The 23692-nt window shown below is 39.2% G+C and overlaps 1 protein-coding gene across 20 annotated transcripts in view; it reads left to right on the forward strand.

The window, feature by feature from the left end:
* PIK3R1 (phosphoinositide-3-kinase regulatory subunit 1) overlaps positions 1 to 23692 on the forward strand; it is a 959753-nt gene that overhangs the window by 614478 nt on the left and 321583 nt on the right. For 17 of the 20 annotated variants that reach the window (XM_079916424.1, XM_079916400.1, XM_079916404.1 and 14 more), the window contains one exon: positions 14061 to 14190. The gene's annotated coding sequence lies outside the window, so the exon portion shown is untranslated. Of the gene's footprint in view, positions 1 to 9420; positions 9441 to 11840; positions 12645 to 14060; positions 14205 to 23692 lie in introns of those variants that run through there. The other 3 variants (XM_079916411.1, XM_079916409.1, XM_079916403.1) reach the window with 3 other exon arrangements.

Here is a 23692-nt window from a genome sequence, read left to right on the forward strand (position 1 = left end):
GAATTCCACCTGATTTTTCTTAATATTTACACAGCTTAAAGAGACATAGTTGGAGGTTAGTACAAAGGAATGTCTTATGGATTTGAACAGTGAGTAGAGGCATGGCTTGCTGAGAGCAGCCTTCACGCAAGACATGCACAGTAGAGGGATTGTTTTAACAAAGAACCGAAAAGGTTAAATAAATAAATAAATAAATAAATAAATAAGACACTCCATCCTCAAGCTTGCCATCAAAAAGCTTAACTGAATTTATGTGGAGAAATGCTTTACTGCGTACATACTAACTCAAAAAAAAAATCACTAAATTTTTAAATAGATAATAATTATCCAAGAGAAGATGAGAGATCCATACAGTACTCCAGAGGCGTAAATTGTAGACTCCGACCCAAGATCTATAACAGCAACATGGCATGTGGTCCAGTATCAGAACAATGACATTAAACACGACAACACTTCTGCAGGAGCTTGTTACCATCATGGGAATTTCCTAGTCTCAACCCTTAACCTTCCCATTAAAGTTAACAGACACACCCACACTTAGAGAAAGCCTTGTCTGGGTAACAGAGGCTCAGGCCTCAGGAAAAGCCCTGTAATTTTACTCACATCAAAAACCTTACTAAGGAGTTTGGGCAAATATTAACCAGTAACATTTATTGAGCACTTACTATGCATCAGGCCCTGTGCTAAGAGACTTATACGCAAACCTCCTCTAACCCTTAACAACAACCCAGTGGGGCAGGAGCTATATTTTATTTATTGTGCAGGAAGAGGCTGAAGATCAATAGATCAGGCCATTTGCTCAAGTTCACACAGAAAGCAAGTAGCAAAGCTGGGATTGGAACCTACTTAATCTGCTTCCAGAGCTGTGCGCTTTCTTTTTAATCTATCTATCTATCTATCTATCTATTTATTTATTTATTATTTTTGGCTGCCTTGGGTCTTCGTTGCTGTGCGTGGGCTTTTTCCGGTTGCAACAAGCAGGGGTCACTCTTCGTTGCGGTGCACGGGCCTCTCACTGCAGCGGCTTCTCTTGTTGCGGAGCATGGGCTCTAGAGCACAGGCTCAGTAGTTGTGCCTTGTGGGCTCTAGAGCGCAGGCTCAGTAGTTGCGGCTCACGGGCCTAGTTGCTCTAAGGCATGTGGGATCTTCCCAGACCAGGGCTCAAACCCGTGTTCCCTGCATTGTCAGGCGGGATTCCTAACCACTGCACCACCAGGGAAGCCTGATCTGTGTACTTTTAACATTCATGCTTACTCTTCAAGCAGGAGATGGAAGCACAGTAATTCTGTAACCGATAATAACCTCCTTCATATAGCTCTTTGGAATTTAGAAAATGCTTTGAAAATAGTATTTCAAATGACCATTACACGCATGCAGTGGAATCAGCCATGTCTGTAAAAAGAGGAGCCTCACCGTGGGCAGGACTCTGAGCCCGTGAGCGGGTCTGGGCTCTCCATGGCCCCCGTCTCCCATGGACCCCACCCTGCGGTTGGCGCCAGCTCCTTTTGCACAATTCTTGGCAAGTTCTCCGTTTTCTCCTTGGTCTGGTTCCTCAGGATGCAAGTAAAAATGCAGCATTGGCTGTCTCCCTTGAGGTTGCCTCATTTGCCATCTGTCTCAGACTTGGGCCCACCCAGAAGCTCTGGCACACTCAGTTTTTTTGATCATTTTCCTTCTTTCTATTGATCCTCATGGAGATTTCGGTCCGGCAGGGACATTGGCTCTCTGGTTTCAGGAACTTTCTCTCCACTTTAGCAGTTATCAGCCCCATCCTCTAATGAGAAGAGAGTAGGCGATGAAACATCCACAAAGCCTGGAGTGCAATACAAATTCTCTGCAGCTTTCGGATGTTTATTTTACTAATTATCTGCCAAAAATGTGATTTCTTTTGCTGCCTGGCAGAAGGTTTTTGACTCTCCTTTTGCAGACAGAATTGCTCGATAAGGTTGATAGATGTCAGCAGAACCAGGGAGACTGGCCTTTTCCAAAACTGCATGGCTTTCGAGCAGCTGTGTCGGAAATCAAGCGACGGACCCAAGGGGAGTGGACCCAATGAGATCACACACATTAAAAAAGAGAGTGAGATTTTATGACAGTGCTTAGTAGCTATAGACGTTTGGAAAGATGTCAGAATTTACTCAGAATTACCTAGCACAAACAGGGTGATAATTGAAGAGTGTTTATAGGTTACAGGTGGATAGCAATGAATGACCAGGTGAGTGAACAAATGCAGGGACAAACATTAGCTAAGCATTAACAGGGATGGGTGCTTTCATGTGTACAAATCCTCCCCATGGCTCTGTGAGGTAAAGACTGTTATTTCAGTTTTTATAGAAGAAGAAACTGAGGCTCTAAATGGTTGAGATACAAGTGCCCAAAATGATCCAGCCAGAAACCGGAGACTTCTGAATACAGATTTCTCTCCCTTTGGGTTGTTTAAAAATGCACCCGGGATTTTGTTGTTATTCAGGTTTGGTGAGGCCAACCGATCAGGAGACAATTGCCATTGAAAAGATAAGAGTTTGTTACAGCTCTCCAGAGGAAGGGGCACGGCACACCACACACGGCTACATGGGGAAGCACCAGGGTTGGTCAGGAGGCAAAGGAGTGAGAGAAAAGGATGGGCACAAAACTTCATTGTGCTTGTTGCAGGGAGGAATGGGTGAGGCAGGATAAGCAGCTGAGCAGGTGTAGGACTGGGTAGTTTGAGTAATTTCAGCAGACTCTGGGATACTGGGAGTCTCTAGCTGTCTGGTAACTGCCCCTGGAGTGATTTAGAGCAGAGGGATAGTATCCTCAACATCAGGGCCTGGTAAAAGGAAGCAGGTGGAGGTATGGATTCAGGATTGGTTGGTTTGCATATGAAAGGCATGCCCACAGACAAGTTGTTAGCTATCTCTAGGAACTGGCTAACCCTGAGAGGGGCAGTCCTTCCCCAGGTCTGCAAGGCCCCAAGATAGCAGAGTATCATAAAATACAGAAAATTTAAAACATGATTAATACTACATGGGGTAGAAGGTATAGTTTTTATATCTGAGATTCGAAATGCCTAATGACAAATTCTGGAAGCTTACGATGTGATCTTCCAAAATACAGCTGAAAGCTAATCTAAAATATTTGACAGTCATTTTTAAATATCTCAAAGTTCCTTGACTTCTGTGTTTTGGGTTCATCCCAAAGCAAAACCTTTATCCCTAGCTCTAGTCTTGCTGCCTCTCCATTTTTAAGGAAGTATCTTCCCTGGCTAGGAGGCAACCCCCTTGCGTGTTCTGCAGCTATCTGTTGATGTGGTCACTCTAGAACCTGCATGTCAATTGAGTTCCCAATTTTTCTCTCAAACTTCAGAGACTACGATTATTTAAGAATATAACCTGTGTTACCTTTGCCTTCTCCATTTTTGGATGAGTTGAAGTCCACAGGCAGAAATCTCCTCTTTTGTGTTCATGCATACCTATTATTAAATAATTATGATGATAACACTTATAAAAATATCTGATTTGTCTTGAGCATTTACTCTGTGTCTGGCATTGTGCTAATTGTTTTATGTTCATTTTGTGATTTTTATCCTTGCAACAACTCTATGAGATAAATATTGTTAGTCCAATTTTTGAAATGAGGAAACTAGAGCAGGGGAAAGTAACTAAATCGCTAGGACTAGTAAGGCTGTGACTAATTCAGCCCCAGGTCTGTCTGATATCAGTGCTAATGCTTTTCACCATTAGCTGCCTTTCAGTCTTCAGTGTACATTTCTCTGCTACAGTAAGGTACCACTTATTTGTGTCCGCCAGTTTCATGGTCTCACTGACAATTGATGATGCAACAAATCCCCAAACCAGCTGTGCGCTCTTTATTGGAGGGACAGAAGTCGGGGACAGAACCTTAGGTCCTGAGAGAACAGGAAGTGGGAAAGCCTGTCTCAGGAGGAAGGGAAATTCAGTGATAGCTTTGGAGGAACTAGAATATCAAGCAGGGAGGATCTGAGGTCATCATGGAGCCACCAAACAGGGACTCAGTTACTGAAAGTGAGAAGCAAGGCAGAACTTAGTAACAGAAGAAGAAAGGAAAAGGCCAGCCCTGGAACTGTCATAACAGCCAGAACAGGGCCAGTTGCTGGGTCAGAAGGGTGCAGAGCCTGAGAGCTCGACAAGGGAAGTGTCCTCTACTAGCTTTGTTAGAAATCATGAGTGTTGCTGGGTCCTGGGCGGGACTGAACCTCTAGGTGAGACCTAAGTATCCCAGCTTCAAGAGTGTAGGGTAAGCAGAGGCCTTGGGTCAGGGAGACCTCGAGAATATGCATTGCAAACACTTGGTCACTAGTCTTATCAATCTACTGTTAGGTTACCAGCACCAAGGCTCAGCCCTGTGGATTGAAGCAGAAGGGAAGCACTTGTGTATGTACTCTGAAGGGTGAATGCTGAAAAATGACCCCATACACACGTATTCTTAAATTAACTCCCTGCTTTGCCCGAATTTCTTCCCATCATAGGCATTCCTTTGGATTCAGACATTATTTTTCTGAAGGTTCTAGATAAAATATTACACTTAGTTGGGAGGAGTAAGAGGTTAACCCATTGGCACCCATTTCAATGATCCATGAGCTGTATGTAAGGATATCACAGTGGTGAGCCTACCTGGCAGAGACAGGGACCTGAGGACACAATTAAAGGACAGTGCAGGTAAATTTTAATGGGGGATGCCACCCTAAAATACAGCTAAGTAAGACCCAGGAGGGCTGCCATGAGTGGAGATCTCAGTACTGGGGAGGTGGGGGAGGGGAGCAAGGGAAAGAATGAGCACCCACTGTGTACCTTTCACATGCTAATACCGTTCCATGCCCTGTATCTTACTGAACACAAAGATTGAAAAGTAGGTATCGTAATTCCGCTAGCTATGTGGAAATCGACTATATCTTAACCCCTTCAGGGGGTTACAATAAGTGTCCAAGGTCTCTCAGCTAGTTATTGGTGAAACTAGAATGAAAATCCAGATCTGACTCTAAAGCCCATGTTCTTTTCCACTGTGTCAACAGTGCGGGAAATGCCAAAGATAAATTTGTCTTTCCTAATTTTCCCCAGAGTCCACCCCAACGATAACCAGAATTAATGCACATCTGCGAAGTGGGTCCTTTAACATAAGCCATGTTCACAGGCTCTGACTCTTCAGTCCTGTGGACCAAGTTTCTTTGGTAGCGCTCCAGGGAAGCCAGCACTCAGGGTCACTATTTTGGAATGCTAAATGCTTTCCTTCATTTTCAAATTGCTTCCCTGTTTAAAAGGCAACATGACAAGCTTTTTAAGTTTTAAAAATGCCCCGCAGGGAGACGTGTACATGTCATTTTGAACTGTGATTGTTGAGAAATGTCTTTTTTTATTTTTAAATGTTCCTTCAACTCATGAAGACATTTAAGAAACAAAAATGAGTCTTTTAAAACATCCTACTTATCCCCGGAGTGATTTGTTCTTTGCAGAGCAAAAGCCAAATGGTAGTCAAAAAGGACTGCTTAGACTGGGTTCCCCAGCCCAATGGGTGCTCTCAGGATTTTGAGGGACTCCTTAGGGTCTTCCATTACCCTGAGTCCACTGACACCCTCAAATGAAGTATGTTGACCTCAGTACTAGCCCAAGTAGTCCACATCTATAGCCATTTATTGAGAGCTTACAAGACAGTACACTCTGTCTCCACTGTTCCACACACCAACATATAGGAATTAGGAAGTAGACCTGATTAATTATGTCTAGACTTTGAGACTATATTCTGTTCATTTTCCATCTGTATTATATGGAAGTCACTGGAAGAAATGTGGCCCAGGACAAGCCTTGGTGACAAATGAATCTAGGAGATGGTGTGAGACACAAACCAGGGCCGTAGAGTAGAAGATGACCAAACACTGTGTGAGGGTTGAATAAGAAAACTCTTCATCATCTGAACACTAAGTCAGGAAGAATTCCAAATGAAGATTTTAAGCCGGTTGCTAACAAATACCTGGTAAACCCCGTGGGATAGCTGTTTTTGTTTTGTTTCATAGCGTAAGTGAAATACTTTCAGCCACGTATGAGCCTGAAAGATTGGAGGGATAACACTTTCTTTGTTTACCATTAGGGCAAATAAGAACTCCTGTTTTCTTCCCAGTGTAACTCAGAGAAAATGAAACTTCAACCCTGAAATATTTTTTAAAACATACATTCCTTGATCATAAGGTTAAAGGATACAAGAAAAGTTGACTACTTCAAAAAATTACATATAGGTTAAAATGCAAGAATTCATGTTTATAACCTCAGATTCATCAAGGGTGCCAAACTCAAGCTGTCTGCCACTTTCATTTATGTCTCATGGGGTGGCCTTGAACAGAGCAGTGCCTCTGTTTTTCTTTCTACAAATACTTGTATTAACAGCTAACCTTCAGGTTGAGGGACTTGACTATTTCAGTGAATATAGGCATACCTCAGAGATATTGTGTGTTTGATTTCAGACCAATGTAACAAAGCAAATATCGCAATAAAGCAAGACACAAATTTGTTTGTTTCCCAGTGCAAAAATTATGTTTACACTATACTGTAGTCTGTTAAGGATTCTCAATAGCCTTATGTTAAAAACAAACAAAAACGATGTGCATACCTCAATTTAAGAGATTTTTTTATTGCTAAAAAATGCTAACCATATGATCTGAGCCTTCACTGAGTTGTAATCTTTTTGCTGGTAGTGGGTCTTGCCCCAGTGTTGATGGCTGCTGGCTGATCAGGGTGGTAGGTGATGAAAGCTGGGGTGGCTGTGACCATTTCTTAAAATAGACAACAGTGAAGTTTGCCTCAGAGATCGACTCTTCCTTTCATGGCAGATTTCTCTGTAGCATGGAATGCTCTTTGATACCATTTTACCCACAGCAGAACTTCTTTCATTATTGGAGTCAGTCCTCACAAACCCTGCCTCTGCTTTGTCAGCTAAGTTTGTGTAATATTCTAAATCCTTTGTTGTCCTTTCAACAATCTTCACAGCATCTTCACCAGGAGTAGATTCCATCTCACGAAAAACCACTTTCTTTGCTCACTCACAAGAAGCAACTCCTCAACCATTAATGTCTTATCATGAGACACAGCAGTGCAGTCATATCTTCAAGCTCCATTTCTAATACTAGTTCTCTTGCTATTTCCACCTCTGCAGTGACTTACTCCACTGAATTTTTTTTAATATTTTGATTTTGAGTATAGTTGATTTATAATGTTGTGTTAGTGTCAGGTGTACAGCAAAGTGATTCAATTATACATATACATATATTCATTCTTTTTTAGATTATTTTCTCATATAGGTTATCACAGAATATTGAGTAGAGTTCCCTGTGCTATACAGTAGGTCCTTGTTCGTTATCTATCTTACATGTAGTAGTGTGTGTATGTTTATCCCAAGCTCCTGATTTATGCTTCCCCCCTCCCCACATTTCCCCTTTGGTAACCATAAGTTTGTTTTCAATATCTGTAAGTCTTGAACCCCTCAAAGTCATCCATGAGGGTTGGAATCCACTTCTTCCAAACTCCTGTTAATCTTGATATCTTGATCTCTTCTCATGTATCATGAGTGTTCTCACTGGCATCTAGAATGGTGAATCCTTTCCAGAAAGTTTCAGTTGACTTTGTCCAGATACATCAGAGGAATCACTATCTATGGCAGCTACAGCCTTACAAAATGTATTTCTGAATAAGACTTAAAAGTCAAAATTACTCCTTGATCCTTGGGCTGCAAAATGGATGTTGTGTTGGCAGACATGAAAACATTACTCTCATTGTATATCTCCGTCAGAGCTCTTGGGTGACCAGGTACTTTGTCAATGAGCAGTCATATTTTGAAAGGAATCTTTTCTCTGCGCACTAGGCCTCAACGGTGGCATTAAAATATTCAGTAAACCATGTTGTCAACAGAGGTGCTGTCATCCAGGCTTTGTTTTTCCATTTATAGAGCACAGGCAGAGTAGATTGAGCATAATTCTTAAGGGTCCTAGAATTTTCAGAATGGTGAATGAATGTTGGATCCAACTTCAAGTCACCAGCCGCATTAGCCCCTAACAAGGGTCGGCCTGTTTTTTGAAGCATTGAAGCCAGACATTGACTTCTCCTCTCTAGCTATGAAAGCCCTAGATGGCATCTTTTTCCAATAGAAGGCTGTTTCATCTACATTGAAAATCTGTTGTTTAGTGTAGGCATCTTTAAGAATTATCTTAGCTAGAGCTTCTGGATAACTTGCTGCAGCTTCTACAACAGCACTTGCTACTTCACCTTGCAAGGTGAAGTATCTTATGTTATGGAGATGGCTTCTTTCCTTCAACCTCATGAACCAACCTCTGCTAGCCTCAAATTTTTCTTCTGCAGCTTCCTCAACTCTCTCAGCCTTCATAGAATTAAAGAGTTAGGGCCTTGCTCTGGATTAGGCTTTGGCTTAAGGGAATATTGTGGCTGGTTTGATCTTCTATCCAGACAGCTAAAACTTTCTCCATATCAGCAATAAGGCTGTTTCACTTTCTTATCTTTTATGTGTTCACTGGAGTAGCACTTTTAATTCCCTTCAAGATTTTTTCCTTTGCATTCACAACTTGGCTAACTGCCTGGTGGAAGAGACTTAGCTTTTGGCGTGTCTCAGCTTTTGACATGCCTTCCTCACTAAGCTTAATCATTTCTATCTTTCGATTTAAATGAGAGACATGTGACTCTCCTTTCACTTGAATACGTAGAGGCTATTGGAAAGTTATTAATTGGCCTAATTTCAAGATCTTTGTGTCTCAGGGATTAGGCAGGCCTGAAGAGAGGGTGAGAGATGAGGAAACAGCCAGTCAGCGTAGCAGTCAGAACACCCACAACATTTATTAAGTTTTCCAGCCTATATGGGTGTGGTTTGTGGTGCCCCCAAACAATTATAACATCAGAGATCACTGATCACAGATGACCATAACAAATATAATAATAATGAAAAGCTTAAAGTATTGAAAGAATTACCAAAATGTGACTCACAGACATAAAGTGAGCAAATACTGTTGGAAAAATGGCACCAATAGACTTGCTCAACACAGGGTTGCCACAAACCTTCAATTTTTGTTAAAACACACACACACACACACACACACACACACACACACACACACAATATCTGTGAAGCGCAGTAAAACAAGGTATACCTGTACTGTTACCAGACAAATCTCTAATGAAAAATGTCAATAGAACCAGAAAAATTAGAAAAAAATAGCAAAGACCCAAGTTGGTCTGGGTATTCTTTTCCTATCCCATGCTCTTCCTCCATTTAACTATTTAACTTCTCCTCCTCTGTTTGCCTCTTGCAGACTCAATGATAGTGTCACAGGCGGGTGGGAATAGATTAGCTTAGTATCAACAGAGGGGAGGAAGGAGGACGAGGGAGTCCTAAGCAAATGGACCCAGCTATAAAATGTCTTGGATTTTCATGTAAGCTGATAAAGAACATTCCTGCGGGACAGCTAGAGGGCCAACACAAAAAGCAGTGAGTGCAGCTCTGAGGACCAGGGTGACAAAGAAGCACCACCTCTACCGCCTACCCTGTTCAGTTGGTATAGCTGCCTGCCCTGCTAGCTTGCGAAGGGTTCTGAGGTTGCCCCACGCTTCGTGTGAAAATGTGCTGTGATTGATTAGTGATATCTGACGTGGACGTGGCTGGGAGAAATGTAACAGAATAACTCCCTTTATTAAAAATGTATTCTCAAAACAATGCTGTGAGATAGATATTAATCTCATTTTGCAGGAGATGAAACCGAGACTTAAAATACTTAAGGAGATTTTCCAAGGTAACAACTGTAGAGTGCCAGAGCTGGGGTTTGAACCTGGCTCTGTCTCTCTCCAAAGCTCACGCATCTTCTACAAATACACATTGCCCATCTTCTCTGGTGATACAAGCTATGTGAACTAGGGGAAGATACTACTCTAGGCCTCGGGGTCTGCTTCCCCCAAATGGAGGTGACTGTCTCAGCAATGCCTACTTCATAGGGTCATAATAAGAAGGATTTTGTTGCATAACTATATGATAAAGTTCACAAAATCTTACAACTACAGATGGTACTTATATGGTACCAGCATATAATGTCAGCCATGATCATCTTCCTACTTCTTGTCTCCTGATAATACTGCTGTCTGCTGATGACTTATTTTAGGACACTAAGGCCAAGTTCCTATAAATCAACCAATTCTGCATATTTGATTGCCTTCAAAGAGTACTGTAGTCACTTTCTAAAATTCCTCCTATTAAATGCTTCCCTCAGTTAAGTCTGTGAGAGAGAAACCCTTCTCCATTGGCAGCTCTCAAAAGTGCTGGAGCTCCCTGCTGTAACTAATGCTCCTCTAGAGGCCTTAATAGATTGCTGAAATTGTGAACTTTAATATTGCAATAACATTGGTTTTGCCTTAATGTGCTGTAAAAAATTTTTATAAAAACAAGCAACCTTTTCTATGCATATTTTCACATCCACAGCATTTGCGTATGTGTGGTTTTCTGTTAAGCTTTTTTCCATTCTTGAAATCATAAAAATGCTCAAACTAATGCAAAACTATGGAACAAGTTCACGGGAGATTATTACTAGATTATCACTATTATTACTATCCTGCTTCATACATTTGTCAATTAAATATGTTTTCAGAAGTGCCTATGGAGTGCACTGTGAAGGTTATTAACTCAGGAAATCGCTGAATGACAGGTCACGAGAATATTATCATTTTCCCTCCTACTTTTTACTTCCATATTTTATATATATATATATATATCATCTCTACTTTTTTGCAAAACTATACCTAAACTGGGGGAAAGGGTTTTATAAATAACAGTGAATTTCTAATTTTTCACAATTTAAGCATAACAATTTATCACTCAAATTTCATTCTCAAAATTGAACATATTAACATAGCAAAAACCTACATTTTCATGCCTTCAACATGTCACTGATTCACACCCCTTAGAATGGCCATTATTAAAAATGGAGAATAACAAGTGGTGTTGAGGACTCCCAGAAACTGGAGCCCTTGTGCATGGCTGATGGGAATGTAAATCCTGTAGCCAGTGTGGGAAACAGTTTGGCAGTTCCTCAAAAAGTTAAACCGGTTAAAATTACCTTATGATCCATCAATTCCACTCCTGTGTATATGTCCCAAAGCATTGAAAGCAGGGACTCCAACAGATACTTGTATAGCAATCTCTATACCAGTACTATTCACAATAGCCAAAAGGTGGAAACAACCCAGATACGTATCAATAGATGAATTAGATAAGCCAAGTGTGGTATAGCCGTACAATGGATTATAATTCAGCCTTAAAAAGGAATGAAATTCTGATATGTGTTACCACATACATGAACCTTAAAACCATTTTGCTAGGTGAGTAAGCCAGACACAAAAGAACAAATACTGTATAATTCCACTTAGATGAGGTACCTAGAGTAGTCAAGTTCATTGAGACAGAAAGCAGAGTAGAGGTTGTCAGAGGCTCGGGACAGGAGGAAACGGGGAGTTATTGTTTAATTGGTATAGCGTTTCTGTTTGGGATGATAGGAAAGTTCTGGAAATGAGTAATGGTGATGGTTGCACAGAATTGTGAACGTACTTACTGCCACTGCGTTGTACACTTAAAAATGGTTGAACAGGTAAATTTCATCTTATGTATATTTTACCATAATAAAAAAAAGAAAACTAATTACTTGTGAAGATAGACTGTGTGTCGTGTAGTACTTAATAGATGAAACTTGCAGTGATCATCAATATAATTTTAAAATAACATTGATTTACAAGCCAAAATAAACATTTGACTAAAAACATGTTTTAAATGTCACTAATTCCACAGTGTTTTCAGTGTTCCTATTCCCAAATAGTTATCAAGTGCTGATTTTGCGGCAAACACACTATCTGTCACTGGGGATGCAAAAAATGACTAAGCCACAGTACCTAACCTAGAGGTAATTATAGAGAACACAGTAGTAGAAAACACAAACATACGAGCCCATCATCCAGTATATTATAAACATGTCGATAGAAGCATTTATGTAGCTTTATGTGCCAAAGTAAATAACCCAGATTTAGGGTTAGTCTAAGAAGACTTCCCAGAAGGAGTGACATTCATTCTGAATCTTGAAGGACAAATAAGAGTTTGCTAAGAGAAGAAGGAAGTTGGAGAGGGAGTGTCCTAGGCAGAGAGAATGCATCAGCCAGGCCAACCACAGTCCCGGTGCAGGAGGCACAAAGGCCTTGGCAGGTGAATTTGGAGAAATAAACTGTTTCCAGAATACAGAGGCCCTTGAATAGCTTACTTTTTTTCCTTAATTTTTTAATTGAAGTGTAGTTGATTTACAGTATTGTGTTGGTTTCAGGTGTACAGCAAAGTACCTTGAATAGCTTATTAAAGAATAAAGGGGGCTTCCCTGGTGGCGCAGTGGTTGAGAGTCTGCCTGCCGATGCAGGGGACACGGATTCGTGCCCCGGTCCAGGAGGATCCCACATGCTGCGGAGCGGCTGGGCCCGTGAGCCATGGCCGCTGAGCCTGCGCGTCCGGAGCCTGTGCTCTGCAACGGAAGAGGCCACAACAGTGAGAGGCCCGCGTACCGCAAAAAAAAAAAAAAACAAAAAAAGAAGAATAAAGGTTTTCTCCTAAACCATGTACGTCCTTTGAAAAGTTTGAGAAAGAAGAGTAGTGTCATCAAGGTTCATGTTTTATAAAGATTGTCTTCAGAGACAATATATTGTGTAAGTGTAAGGGGCAAGGAGAGTGATTAGATGATATTGCAAGTCTAATTATTTCAATATTTATTGAATGTCTAAATGTCTATTAAGTGTCAGGTACTATTTCTAGACTCTGGGAATAGTGGTAAACAAAACAGAACAAAAAAAAAGTCTTCCCTCTTAGAGCTCGTGAAGCAAGACAGAAAATAAACCTAATGAGGCTATGAGACTTTTCTCTCACTTAAAGCCTTCACTTAACTAGAAAGATAAGCAGGGAACCAGGTGAAAATATGACTGTAGAAAACACTGATGCTAATTTTTTCCTTCTTAGTAATAGAAAGATTATCTCAAAGACACGATTGTAACTGCTTTTCTTGAATTACTATTGCCTAAATCTATGTGGGTTCAATCTGTATTGGGAAGGATTTGAGATCATAATACAAAAGGCTTTCTTAATAATGTTAATTGTCTTCCAGTGAAATGAATCCCTTAGACTGTCTGTGGTTTTACCCTTCCTGGGTATCTTTATAAAAATTAAGGTCATTTCTTCTCTTTAGTTTGGGCACTCCAGGTCTGGTTCACTTGAAGGCTGAAGAATGTTCTTCATCAATGATGGTCCATAGGTTCTTCTTGTCAGGATTCTGTGATAGTGGGTCCAGCCTGGGCCTTCTGTTTACCTCTTTCTGTGCCTGTGTAGACCATCTAGCTGGTCTACACAATTCCAGAAAGACAGAAAAGATTCTGGTCTGCAGGTCCACGTTGTATGCAGTCCTGATTTTTACAGCCTTCTCTTTTTTTATTCTGAGTAGACTCGCACTCAGTAACCCCCTTGACTCACTTGGTGTTATATCCATAGCCTCTTCATTATTATTGTTACCAAACCCCAGTTCACGTGCGCAACGCACAGGGAGGCCAAACAAACCTAAATGTGGGAGTTTGGAGCACAGAAAATTTTATCACGAGGGCCAAGCAAGGAAAATGGGCAGGTCATGCTCAGAAAGCCTGGACTCCCCAGTGGTTTTCAGGGAAGAGCTTTTCTAGAAAAAAATTGGGGGGGAGGGCTGCAGGATGTGTGACTTTCTTGTGAGTGGTTGGTGGTGAGGTAATGGGGTGGTGTTCCAGGAATCTCAGTCATCAGCCTTCTGGTTCCAACCAGTCTGGGGTCCCTGTGCTTGTGCTCAGACTGAAGTTACCATCCTCCACCTGGGTAGGGGCCAGAGAATTCAGAGATATGTATCACATTGCGATGTATATCCCCAGAGGGGGACCCTGTCCCATCCTGCACTATTGTTTCTTTTGCATTTCCTCCCTTCCCTAATTAGTAACTGTTTGAATCTGCCCTTTGCTATTCAGGGAAAGCCCAAGAGGCTGACGACGCCTTTTTCCTACAAGCAAGAAACCAGGGTGCACAGAAAGGCCTTTGTACCCAGGAGGGCCCCCCAGGGTGCTGACTGGTTTCCTGACGATCGCTGCACATCTATCGGTAAGCCCTCACAGGTCTGTGGCCTTGCTCTGGGGACTTTAATTCTCACTCTGCAAAATCATTACCCCTCCTTCTCGGCATTGAGGTTTTCCATTATATTTCAGGATTTGTATTTTAAAATGTACATGTTTGAAGTGATCCTATAAGTACAAAGAACTACTAAGAAGGTATGGAGGGAGGCTTAACAGGAGCTGCAAATTCTCCTTGATTATTCTACTTCCTCTGGCTTTTTCTGCTCTTTAACTAAATGCATTAAAGAGAAACAGCTCTTAATTGGGGTGGGAGTGGGGGATTGTAGGAGCAAATCGTGGAGCTGGCCCGAGGGGAAGCTGGCTTTCAGCGCCACCACACCCGCTCTGCATGCTTCTGTTCCTCTTCCTCCTGGAAGCCCAATGCTTCCCACAGACGCAGACCAGCACGCTAACTGGACACTGAGGTGATCTGCTACGGATTGCCCTTCTCCGGAGCTCCTCCTACACTGTCTTTCTCTCACCTCTCTCCCAACAAACCCTGTGGATATCGGTTCACATTTCTTAAAACCTTCCTCTTATCTTGCAAACTATTTCCGGTTAAGTTTTTGAATTGTTGACGATGGACTACTGAGTTCCCACTCCTAGAAAAGCTTTCTGTTGTCTGGGTACGTAGCATCATAATCAAAAGGGTTAAGCTATAGCCACATCTGATCAGTCGTTCTGGAAGAGAAAACTACCAAAGAGATTTTTTGGTCAGGTTGGCCTTTTTGTTTCTTACTGTCAAACATCTGGGAGCCCCTTTGTCTGCCTCTAGAAAAGGCCAGCACGAGCCAGGACACAGAAAAGAATGGCACCATCATTTGTTTTGTTCCGTTCGTGTTTTCCTGCCCGGGTTCAAGAGGAAGACTTCTGGACAGGCTGAGTTCATTTATTTAAATAGGAGATCCAAAGCAGATGGAAAAAATAATTACGGAGACGTCAGGAAGATCATGGATCAGTGGCATAAAATACAAGCCCTATGGGAACCACAATGCAGAGTCTAGATCGAAAGGTCAAGGGTGGGTGAACTCACAGGCATTGACAGCCACATGTGACAGAGTGCACAAGCTTTGGTGTCAGATAGATTTGGTTCTGCGGGGGGCTGAAGAGGCAGACCTGTTCCTTCCTGTATCATGGCCCTTAGGCAGTGGGGCCTTAGCTCTTTCTCCACAGAACACAGGTCTGGGGGAGGACGGATTGTGGTGAAAACCAGCCCAAGATTCTAGTACACAGTGGGGAAATGGCTGATGTCACCTCTGAGGTGCTGCCTTGGGTCTAGGCACAATCGCTGGAATTCTTTGGAGCCTGGTTAAATGCACACATCTTGTGAAAGCTACAGGGCTTCATCTCTTTGTATCCAGCTGCATCCAGGCCTGAGGCTGCTGACGTTTGACACCAGGAGCTATTTATTTAGTGCAGAGTGCCTATTTGTATCTTGAGCAAAGAAGCAAGGCCTGGGGGTTAGGGTGGAGGGAAGGGGTGGGAGCCAGTACCAGTGCCTGCAGCATCTACTGTGTCTTCACTATTCAGAACTTGTAACTAAAATATTTAAAGAAACTGATTTAAATGGAAATTAAAGGGCAAATGTTCCCCTTCCCCTTAAAAAGAAAAGAAAGAAAAAGAGCAATTTCCTGCTCTTTCTCTTCTGGCTATCTATGTGGCCTTGGGTAAATTTCTTAATCTCATGTCTTCTCCTCTATAAGATGGACATCACAATACTTACTTTTCAGTGTAGTTTAAGGATATAGGTGCTATTTGTAAAGTAGTTAGCCCAGAACCTAGACTATACATAGGGCTGAGAAAATGATAGCTATTATGATAATAAGTATTGAACTTTTTACCAGATATGAAATAGGCTGTAAATAGTTACGTTACTTGGATTTCACTGAAACTATAAACTTCCTTGAAGAGCAACCCTGCACCTGTACTTACTATGTTCCGCAAATGTTTTTGTAGTTATAACGTGCAGACCCTGGGCATCTGGGAGTGGATAAATCGAGTGGAGTTCAAGCTGGTCTCATTTATTCTAAAGCACACTGCTCCTCCAAGTTCCATTTTTGCTGTGGGTGATGCCACCATTTTGCACTTATTTCTAAGAAAAAAACCTGATTAAGGTTCCCTCTTTTTCCTTTCCTCCTCAAATCTAAGCATTACAGAATTCTGAAGCTTTCTCCCCACATCGTCTCCTGCCCCTCAGAAACCATACCGATTCAATTCAATTCAGTCTCATGTTCAGTTTCTTTACTAAGCCCACATTGCCACCAATGTGGCTCTGAGCCTCCTTCAGACCATCACCTGCGTGCAGGGAGTCTGCAATGCTCATGTTTGCCCTGATTCCTTTGTCCTCTGCCCCTACCTCAGTCCTCCTAACAAGAATGCATTGGGTGCCTGTCAGATCTAGAAACCACCAAGATCACACAACCCTAGCATAAATTTTTTTAATGGTGAAATAACAATAAAGAAAACATAAATTTAGGCACATCAAAATCATCTCTACCCTCTTGGAAATGCTGCTGTGAATTTCAGCCTCCAGTGCAAAGCCCCGAGTAACATTGGCCAGGACAGACCTTTCCTCCCTCCCTGCCAACCTTCCCTCTGCCCAGAAAGCTGCCATGTATCCTTCACTGACCCTTTATCATGGCACAGTCCCTGGGCTAAGAACACTGCACATGTAATCCTCATGTAGCCCTCACAGCAACCCCAGGAAGAGATGTCATTATCTCCGTTTCACAGAAGAAGCAACTGAGGAGTAAAGAGAATAGGTAACTCCAGTGAGCGATAGAAGAGGGATTTGAACTTACATTCTTTCTGCCTCCAAAGTTCTTACTCTTAAGTGGGCTGTGTGACCTCCCACATGGTCACATTCATCCCTTCTTTTATCTGAATTTCCACTTCCTTGTGCATGCTTTTCTCACACAGGCAGCCGACATACTCTTTTCCTGTTCTTAGATTTTATGCCATCTGCTTTTCTTCAGGGCTTTTGGAAAATCCTACTTTCTACCAGAAGTTGTCGTGACTCAAGGGAACTGAGCAAACGACCCTTCATCCACATTCCAAACAAACCTAGTGCCCTCTCTCCTCAGAATTCACGTGTTCAGTAATTAAATGCTTATAAAACTCTCATTTCTGTAAATCAACCAGTTGATCTGATCGATACCACAACAAATGCATGGTCGTCAACCTTGCTCATCCCTTTACCTGTCTTTGGCCAGCATCCTCTCTGACTCACCTCCGTGATTCCTTTCCTCAAGTCCCCCACCCACTCCCTCACTCCCAGAATCTTGGCTTTTACTTTATTGAATAATTTAGGAAGATCTGTTCTTCCATTCAATAGTTGCTTAAGGAACAGGTACACAACCATATAGATATTTCAATGGTATCTCTGAATATCTCAAACGGAGTGTATCAAGTTCTCTCTCAACTTGCTCATTTTTCTTTATTCCCATTCTCACTATCTATAGTTACTCAAACTGAAACCTTGAAAACATCCTAAACTCTTCCTTCTACATCAAACTTGACGTCTAAACAATTATTGGGTACTGCTAGTTTTGCTTTTAAAATATATTCAAAGTTCTACTTCATCCATTTTACCACTCCTTGATTGTAACAACCCAATCTCTTGCTTGCCAATCTCTTGATTGTAACAACCCAATCTCTTGCTTGCCTTCTGTTTCCTTCTGAATCATCCTATACCCTATAACTAAGGCAGCTATCAGAAACTCAAATATGACTGTACCACTTTCATACTTAAAATCCTTTGAAGACTCCCATTGCCTATAGAATAGATTTCAAACTCTCTAAAATGCACATACGGTCCTTTGAAGCCTGGTCAATTTCTTCATATCCTTCCCCAACCTGCCTGAAACTTTAATCTCTACTTGTACCAAATTACTTTTGGTGCCCTACCCATACCCTATGTGTAAGTTGTTTCACACCTCTATCCATAAGTCTATGTTATTTCCTCTGTCGAGACTACACTTCTCATATCCCTTTTTAACCAACACTTATTCATCATTTAAGACTGTCATTTGGCTGAGTTGGGCTAAGCCTCCTCATCAGCATACTCTCATACAAATGATCTAACTGTTCACCATATGACATTGAAATTATGTCTTTATGTGTCATTGTCTCCTATAAGACCGCAAGCCTATTAATTTTCACACATCTTATATCTAGCACAGTTCATATAACACAGTAGGTACTCAATAGATGTTTATTTGTTGACTTCTGGACTGGGTACAGTGAGGGCAAAATCTAGTATAAAACATGATCCCTGGCCCCAGGAGTTGAAAGGTTCTCAGGGTATGGGCCATGACTAGTTAAATTGAATGCATATTGAGTGGAGTACCACTTGCATGGAAGTATTGACTAATAATAAGTTCTAATAAATGCACTAATATCTATCTAGGGGGTCTAGTAGTAGATACTAGTTAATTGCATTTTACACTTGTTGAAAACCAAGAAATAACGTCATGTGCATTTGTGTTGACTTCCACTGGACACCCAATGATACCTTAAGGCAGTGGTTCGCAGTAGCATCAGCACCAGCTGGGAACTTGTTAGGAATGTGAATTCTTAGATGCCACGCCCCAGACCTACTGAATTACAAACTCTGGGGGGAGGGGCCCAGCAATCTGTGTTTTAATAAGTCTTCCAGATGATTCTAATGCACCCTAAAGTCTGAGAACCGCTGCTCTCAAGAAATAGTCTGGGTGTGATAAGCTCCCTTAATTTGAAATTGAATTCCAGGAAGGTGAATGTGACCCAGTAGATACCAGCACTTAATTCTAATAAAGGTGATGCTAGCTATTGAATAATCTCATTCACACACAAGTTACATTTGAGCATGAAGATTGCATTTTTTATTAAATGAAATTAACCTTTTGGAATCATTCCTATCAAAGGTGTAATTGAAGTTAGGTCAAGGACTGGGAATATGTGAATTTTGGCTCCATATATTTCTTGGTTTTTTATTCTGTTCTGTTGGTTTATTTTTCTATCTCTCTGTCAATGTAACATTGATTTAATTATTATTGCCTTATAATAAATTTTAGTAACTGAAAGGGCAAATTCTTCTTTTCCCTTGTTCATTTTCTCAATTGCCTAGGCTATCCTCCCATATTAGTTAAATTGTTAATTTCATGAAAAATTATTTTGTGATTTTAATTGAAATTTAATTGAAAATTATTTTGTGATTTTAATTAAAATTTTAACTGAAATTACAAATGAATTTAGGAAGAGGTGACATCTGTATGATATTGGGTCTTTCCAAACCTCAATATGGTGTATCCCTTTAATAATGCAAGTTTTTCTTTTATCTTTGAATAAAGTTTTATAGTTTTCTCTATAACGATCTTACAGAAACTTTTTAAATGTTTATTTCTTGATGCTGTACACTTTTTTTTTTTTTGCTATTATGACTAGTTTCTTCCTTTCTATTGCATTTTCTATCTGGTTCTTTTAGGTGTACCAAAAAGCTATGTATGTTAATATCATATCCTACAAACTTTTCAAGGTCTCTTTTCAGTTATAATAATTTTTCACTTTTTTGTACACATATTTCTTGAAGTAGGTTGATTTACAAAGTTGTTTCAGTTTCTGGTGTACAGCAAAGTCATTCAGATGACTTTGATAGATATATATACATACATACATACATATATATACATATATATATATGCTTTTTCATATTCTTTTCCATTATGGTTTATTACAGGATATTGAATATAGTTCCCTGTGCTATAAGTAGGACGTCGTTATTTATCTATTTTATATATAGTAGTTTGTGTCTGCTAGTCTCAAACACCTAATTTATCCCCCATCCCCTTTCCCCTTTGGTAACCATAAGTTTATTTTCTATTTCTTTGAGTCTGTTCCTGTTTTGTAAATAAGTTCATTTGTGTCATATTTTAGATTCCACATGTAAATGCTATCATATGATATTTGCCTTTCTCTTTCTGAATTACTTCACTTAATATGATAGTCTCTAGGTCCAGCCATGTTGCTACAAATGGCATTTATTTCATTCTTTTTTATGGCTGAGTAGTATTCCATTGTCTCTCTCTCTCTCTGTGTGTGTGTGTGTGTGTGTGTGTGTGTGTGTGTGTGTGTATCTCACATCTTCTTTATCCATTTATCTGTCAATACACCTTTAGGTTGCTGCCAAGTCTTGCCTATTGTAAATAGTATAAGCATCATTGTCCTGTTTATACTTTAAAGAGAATGCTTCTGAAGTTTTGCCATAAAGAATATTAACCATAGGATTATGATTTAGTATAAAGATATTCTCTTCTTTTTCTAATATTTTATTGTAAATGTACACTGAATTTTATTAAAAACTTTTCAGTAGCAGTTGAGCTGATTAAGATTTTTGTATTAATATTTTAATGTGGTGAATTAGAATTTTAAATATTGAAATATTTTTTCTTTCCCAAGATATATACTAATTGGTCGTGATGAAACATTTCTTAAAACAATTAATTTTACTATTATATCGTATGGAATTTTGATCTTTGTCCCTAAGTGAGATTTATCTATAAATTTTTTTCATGTTCTACTATTTGAGATAATAGAAGTCATGTAAAATGAGCTTTCTCTATTTTTCTGTCCTCTGAAAAAAGTAATTAAAGACAATAATGATCTATACCTTAAAGTTCTGGCAAAAGTAGTTGTCCTTAAAACAATCTGGGCCTGGATCCTTTTCAGCTGGAGATGAAAATGTTTTTAGTTAGTAACTCCATGTATTTATCAATTATTGATCTACTGAAGTATTCTATTACTTTTGAATAAATTTTATATTTTTTCTACAAAGCTACCTATTTCATGTGCTTTCAAATATATTATAAAATTGTTGATTTTATTCACTTACCACTTAAATTTCTAATATTTCCCATCATTATACATATTATTTTTTGTTCTAGCATATTGTGTGTTTCTCTTTTTTTCATGACCAGTTTGTCAGAGGTTCATCTATTTTATTATTATTTTCAGATCTTTAATCAATTTTTGATGGCATAGTATTTTTTTTAATTGAGGTATATAATTGACCTATAATAAAACATTAAATAAATGTTTTAAATAAACATTTAAAATATACAATTTGATAAATTTTATCTCATGTACACACAGACACACACAGAGGAAATCATCACCACAATGAAGATAATGAGAATATCTATTACCTCCAGAGTTTTCACATGACTAGGAAATGCTTGGAGGTAATAGATATTCATAGATACCTTTGTGATTTTCCCCTTTCACTCTTCCTCACCTCCTGCTTCCACTCCCAAGTAACCACGTTTCTGCTTTCTGTCACTGTGAATTAGTTCTCATTTTCTGGAATTTTATGTAAGTTGACTCATTTAGTATATAAGCATTTCTGTGTGGCTTCTTTAAATCACACAAAATTATTTTGAGATTTATCTAACATATATCAATTAATTGTTCATTCTTTGTTGCTGAGGAGTATTCCATTGTTTGGATATACCCCAGTCTTTTATCCATTCACTTGTTGATTGACATTTAGATTGTTTCTTGTTTGGAGTTATTACAAATAATGTTGCTATAAATATTCATGCACAAGTCTTTTTATGGACATGTGCTTTCATTTCTCTTGGGTAAATACCTAGGAGTGAAATAGCTGGATCATATGGTAGATGTATTTTTAGTTTTTTAGGAAACTGCCAGACTGTATTACAGATTGATTGTACAATTTAACTTTCTCACTAGCATCATAATAGAGTTCCAGTTCTTCCACACTCTAACCAACATGTGATATGGTCAGTCATTTGAATTTTGACCATTCTAATACATATGTAATAGTATCTCATTGTGGTTTTAATTTGCATTTCCCTCATTACTGATCATTGTTTCATGTGCTTATCTTCTGTGTATCTTCTTTAGTATATTTTTAAATCGTTGTCCTTTGTTTAATTGGGTTGTTTGTTTTTCTATTTCTGAGTTTTAAGCTTTTTTTTTTTTAATATTCTAGATAAATCTAAATCTTTTACAAGCATTTGCAAATACTTCTTCCCAAACTGGGGCTTGTCTTTTTATTCCCTTAACAGTGTATTTTGGAGAGTAGAAGTATTTAACTTTGGTGAAGTCCAGTCTAACAATTTGTTCTTTTATGAATTGCTGTGTTGATGGTGTATCTAAGAGTTATTTACTTAACGTAAGGTCACAAAGATTTTCTTCTAATGTATTCTGGTAGAAATTTTATAGAAGTCTTACATTTAGGTCCATGATCCATTTGAGTTAGTTTTTATGTAAGATGTGTAAGAGATATATATATATATATGTATGTGTGTATATATATATATATATATATATATATATATATCTCACATGGATATCCAATTGTTTCAGCATCTTTGTTGAAAAGACTATTTTTTCTCTACTGAATTATCTTGGTACCTTTGTAGATCATCAGTTTTTCACATATGTGTGGGTTTACTACTGCACACTACATTTAATCCTATTAATCTATTTGTCTATCATTACTCTAATACCACACTGTCTTGATTAGTATAGTTTTACTATAAGTCTTGAAGTCAGGTAGTGCTGGCCCTCCTATTTTTTTCTCTCTCAAAGTTGTTTTGGCTATATTTGGTCTTCTGCATCTCCATATGGATTTTAGAATTAGCTTGCCAATTTTTAGCCTACCTTCCCTTAAAAAATCCCAGCAGACTTTTTTTTTTTAATTGGAATTGCTTTGAATCTATAGCTCAACTTCAGGAGAATTGATTTCTTGAAAATATTGAGTCTTTCAGTTCAGGAACACAGAATGTCTCTCTATTTAATTAGGTCTCATTTCATTTTTCTTGGGTCTTTTTCATAGCTTTTAGTGTACAAATCTTTCACATCTTTTGTTAGATTTATCCCTACATGTTTCATATTTTGGATGCTATTATAAATGGGGTTTTTGAAAATCTCTGTTTCTGATTGTTTGTTGCTAATATGTAGAAATATAATCTATGTTCTGTATATTGATCTTATATTCTCAACCTTGCTGAACTTACTTATTGCTTCTAGTAGTCTTTTGGTAGATTCTATCAGATTTTCTACATAGTTTTCTGAGAAAAAAAGACAGCTTTACTGTTTCCTTTTCAATCAGTTTTTTTCCCTTTTTTTTTGCCTTTTGTACTAAGATACCAATGCAATGTTGAATCAAAGTGGAGAGGGTATTTGGGGGGGAAAAAACCAAAAGCAAAACAAACATTAAGTGGAAATTTTTGTCATGTTTCTGATCTTAAGATAGATTTCAGATATGGGGTAGGTGAGAAACCATTCTGGGATCTAAATTAAAATGGATCTGCAGTTTAAATTATTTTAATCAGATAGACATTCAAGCATAAATCCTATTTTCAGTAAAGTGCTACATGAAATATTGGGGCTTATTTTAGATTTCTCTGTATTTGATTTAGTAGAGTATCTAGGGAATTCCCCCGATTAGGGCTTGTACATGTGAGATATTTGATGAGAAGAAACCG

Source organism: Stenella coeruleoalba (genome assembly GCF_951394435.1).
Source record: "Stenella coeruleoalba genome assembly, chromosome: 3".
Classification (NCBI taxonomy): domain Eukaryota; kingdom Metazoa; phylum Chordata; class Mammalia; order Artiodactyla; family Delphinidae; genus Stenella; species Stenella coeruleoalba.